We start from the raw sequence: 5,151 nt of genomic DNA, 5'->3' as shown, positions 1-5,151 counted from the left end.
CATGAGTAGCTATCATACTATTACCTGTGTTTTAGACAGAAAGGAAGGAAGGAAGGAAGGAAGGAAGGAAGGAAGGAAGGAAGGAAGGAAGGAAGGAAGAAAAAAGAAAGACAGAGAGAAAGAGAGAGAAGGGGGAGAGAGAGGGGTAGGGAGGGGGAAAGAAAAAGAAAGAAAGAAAGAAAGAAAGAAAGAAAGAAAGAAAGAAAGAGAGAGAGAGAGAGGGAAAAGGAAACTACTCATATAAATTAAGCAATTCAGCATTATTTCAAGATGAAAGTTTGTTGGTGTCCTTTTTCAATATGAAGAGAAATGTCATTGTCATCTTTGTGGACAGTTAGTTGAGTTGTTTATCATCAGTGTTTTCCTGCCTTGGGGGTCCCATACCTAAATAGCCAGTGAAGCATAATGTGTTTGAGGAACAAAATGGTGAAAATGTGACTACATAAAAGTCTATCTGCCAAAATTTTGACTGAACACAATCACAGAATTGTAACTTTCACTGTATGTCAAGATTTTTATCAATGCTTTAATAAAAAAAGACCCTTATTTTATTTTATTTTATTTTTTTTTTGAAAAAGAAACAGAATCAACTTAAGGAATGCTTTATTTTGGCTCACAGAGTGAGGACCTAGTCTAACATAGTGGGGAATCATGGCATCAGGAACATGAAGCAGATGCTCCCGTGCACCTGCAGTAAGGAAGCAGAAAGAGAGGAACATTGGTAGTCACCTCACTTTCTCCTTCTGATTCATCCAGGAGGCCAGCCTACTGAATGCTTCCATTTTTTCCAGGGGGTATTCCATTTCAGTTTAGCCAGTCTAGAAACTGGTATGCCCAGAGCTCTGTTTCCATTGTAATTCTAGATGCTGTTAAGCCAACAAGACTGACCTCACCATATCTGGGGTGTGGGGTCTGCTGTGTCATTGTTGTACTGAGTCCTTACTTAAACTGTTGATGTTTGTTTTCACTCTCTAGGAAATGATCCACACTAGACATGGAGAAATAGATCAGTAGATTGGAGTTTGCTTGCAGTGGATCTGAGTTTGGTACACAGACACACATGGGGTGGCTTTCAACCACTCATAACTCCAAGTCCAGGGTATCTAATATCCTCTGTAGTCAGGTACACAAGTATACACAAGTACACAACTAAAAATAAAGTATAATCTTTAGAAACTGATCTCTCTTGCTGTGTGGTCTATGATGATGGCTTAGCTAAGACTGTGACTGCAGTAAGGGAGAGGGGAGATTTGAGAAGCTATTCAACAAGTAAGACAGGCATGGCATAGATGACAGATTACCCATGGAAGATGAAAAATTAAAAATAATAATTAATTTCATAATTCTAATTATAGATTTTTACACATATGATTGGACTGATAAGAAGAGATCCATTATCCTAATTTCATGATCATTAGCAATCTTCTGTGTTTGCCTTATCTACTTTATTGAAGCATTCAGTGTAAATTATAATCACTATGACATTTCAACTATAAATAATTAAGTAAAAATCTCCAACAGATTATCTAATAGCCAACAGGAGTTCATAGCAATATCATTAAAATTAGCATCAAAATATTTTATTAGCCTTCAAACCTAGATCAAACAAAGAACCTTCACGATTTATTTTTCACCATGTTTTGTCTTGCTTTGTGTGAATGTGCATGTGTGTATGTGTTGATGTATGTGCAGGAATACATGTAGAGGCCAACGTTTGATTTTAAGTGTTTTAATCACAATCATAATTAAAATGAATTGTTATTATCAATGTGTGTGTGTGTGTGTGTGTGTGTGTGTAGGCGCACATGAAAGAACATGCATGCCATGCCACACATGGGGTCAGAGAATAATTCTGGGACTTGACTCTCTTCTTCTACTGTTGATTCTGGGGATTGTACTTCAGTTGTTAGGCTTTCACACCACTCTATCTTGCTGACAGCCCCACCTTATTTTTAAAACAGGGGCTTCACTGAATCTGGAATCTCAAATGTTTTTCTAAAGTGGTTTGCCAGTAAGCACAGTGATTCTGCTGTCTCTATGCCACTCCCAGTACTGGAATTACAGATCTGAGCAACTATGCACAGATTTTTGATGCTGCTTCTGGGCAATTAAACTTGAGCACTCATATTTGGGTAATGATATTTACTGACAAATTAATCCTAGCTGATTGTTTAGCGTTTCTGCTATAAAGGTCATAGGGCAACTTTCTATTCTTTGCAATCAACATGCATCATTAAAGAAGATTTTTGATATTGTGGGGAGGTAGTTCAGATGTCACGTTTTATACCTGGCTAACCTGGAATTTGCTATATAGAACAAGCAAGACATGAACTCATAGAATATACCAGCTTCTTAGTCCTGAGTGCTGACATTGAGAATGTATACGACTACAGTTGGTTGGATTTTAAAATAAAATATATAATATAGGAATGTATTAATTGCATTAATTTATTAATTAAAATATGTTAAGTTTAATATATTTATATCTAAGAACATATTATGTAATATATATTATATAAGCACACACATATATACACACCTATCTATATACACATATACTTATAGATAGATAGATAGATTAAATAGATATAGATATAGATATAGATATACACATACTATATCTAGAAATCCAAAAATAACTCTTAAGTTATGGACTATACATGAGTAGGAATGTGGTTGATTTTAATTCCCTTAGCTCTAGTTGTCTGGATGAAACAAGGAGATTTTTCTTGATTTTTGCCTATATCCTTCTTTGTTCCTTAACAGGTACATGTTCTTTATGATTGTCTTTCTCAGAATTCTGCAGAAAGTCCTCTTTTGAAGTATGATTTGTGACAGTTGCTTACACTACTGGGTGATTGTGCTAGGCACTTGGAGCCATCCTTCTTTTTTTTTTTTTTCTTTGTTTCTTCTACTTAGGTGTCCAGCAAATGGGATGCAGCCACTTACATTGAGGACCTCTCTCTTCAGCTGATCCTCTCTATACACATCCTCAAACACAAACTGGTGAGGTATACCTCTTCCACCAGGTTCATGTGATTACAGTTCCAGAAAAGAGATAATGAAGCATATCAACCATAACATTTTATCCCAGCTATGTGTGAGTAGATGTCACATTAGGATACTGCAGATGATGGAGATTGGCACATATAAATTAGTAAGCAGCTGGTAGGGTGCTACTGTCTGAGCCACATCAAGGCAAGAGACCTGGATCCCCTTCATCTTGATAGGTATGGTTGGTACTGATTGAGGGATTTAGGATGTTAGCCGAAAGAAAAAAACAAGTGAAAAGTTCTTCATGAAATTTGATGTAATACCCATAGCTGGAGTTTATCTGGAAAGTTTGGTGTTGTTCATGAGAGCTAAACTCATAATTAGTGACAGCTCCCTTTACTCCTATCCCAACCCTGGACGGTAATATGCTAAAAATAATCAGAAGAGCTTAGCACTTGTGGACTGAACAAAGATTTCTTAGGCTCAGATAGTTAAACCTTGGTCCCTAGTGTTGGTACTTTTTAGTGGTGGCCTTGATGGAGGAAGTATACCACTGGTATATGCTCTAAGATTTTTTAATCTCATGCCCTTTCCAGTTTTGTCCCTTCTGTTTCCTTCTTGGTATTTAAAACATAATTTCTCAGGCTGTGGTTCCTGTAGCCATGACTGCTATGTGCTGTTATGTGAGATGGTATCCTTTTTTAAAATTTCTCTTTATTATTTTGTATACCTGCATGCATGTCTGTGTACAATGTGATTGCAGTGTCCTAAGAAGCCATAACAAAGCATTGGACCCCTGAGATCAAGATCTACAAACAGTTGTGAGCTGTCATATAGATTCCAGGAATTATATTTGCATCTCCTTGAAGAGCTGGCAGTGATCTCAACCACTGAGCTCCATCTCCCTGATAATGGACTCTTAGCCATCTGAAATCGTAAATCAAAATAAAATATTTCTTAGATAAGTCAATTTGGTCATGAGGTTGTATCATAGCAACAGAAAAAACAAAAACAAAAACAACAACAAAAACAGAACACTCAATTCTGCCTGCCTTCCCCCAAAGCTCAGAATCAAGATCTAGGTTGAGATCTGTACCAAGAATTAAAAATTTTGATTGAAGTTCTAAGTAGAATAGGATCAAACCTTTGAAACAAGGAAGGAATTATCTTAATTATTAAGAAATGACTACAAAAATATGACTTCAACTGTGATGACATTAAGAGAGCAGTCCCCCAGGAAGAAATGGCAAAGAGCATTATGAATGAGTCTGGCTGGTGACAGGTATTGAGAAAATGAAAGTTTCATATTTACTACCAATGTGCTTAGGTTGCACATTCAGCCAGTTAAAAAGAAGATGGAAAAACTCTCACAAGAGCAAAATAGAGCTCACCTGCCTTGCAGAACATATTTGTCAGACCAGAACTTTTTTAATATTATGGAAAATGAATTAACAGACCACTTTTATTAAGCAAGGGGTTGTACAATATTTTAAGAATCAAAGAAAAAGGGAAGTGGTCTTATGCCAAAAGTCAAAGAAATATAGAGGAAGGAAGGAAGTATCAGAGGTCAGAGATGTTAAAGTTTTGTAGAAAGTCAAGTTTGTTATAACAGGTAGTAGGAAATAATTTTTGATCTATTAATTATGTGTCAAATTGAAACAGAATCAAATTAAAGTACAGTCATCCTGTCCAGTATTGCTGTAACCACAAGGCTTTATGACACCAGTCTTAAAGAAGAAGATATTGAGCTTACAGAAAATTGATTTTATCAGAATTCTAAATTTTAGTTCTCATGCAATTGCTGTTTGTTTGCTTTATTCTTCTTTCAATATTCCTATGTAATCAAAGAAGACTTTAGGAGTACATGCATTTTGAAAAGCTGAAAATCAATGAATAAAGTTTCTGAGAAAATTATTTTATATATAAAAAGCCTCTGAGAGATATAGGTTGTCAGAGTAGGTCAGACTATACTGAGATCGTGTCTGTCCCATCTCTCATGAAAAGAAAGAAAGAAAGAAAGAGAGAGAGAGAGAGAGAGAGAGAGAGAGAGAGAGAGAGAGAAACAGAAAGAAAGAAAGAAAGAAAGAAAGAAAGAAAGAAAGAAAGAAAGAAAGAAAGAAAGAAAGAAAGAAAGGAAGGAAGGAAGGAAGGAAGGAA

This window comes from Mus caroli, chromosome 1 (genome assembly GCF_900094665.2).
Source record: "Mus caroli chromosome 1, CAROLI_EIJ_v1.1, whole genome shotgun sequence".
Classification (NCBI taxonomy): Eukaryota; Metazoa; Chordata; class Mammalia; order Rodentia; family Muridae; genus Mus; species Mus caroli.
The sequence above is the reverse complement of the archived record's forward strand: the minus strand, read 5'-3'. Positions refer to the sequence as shown.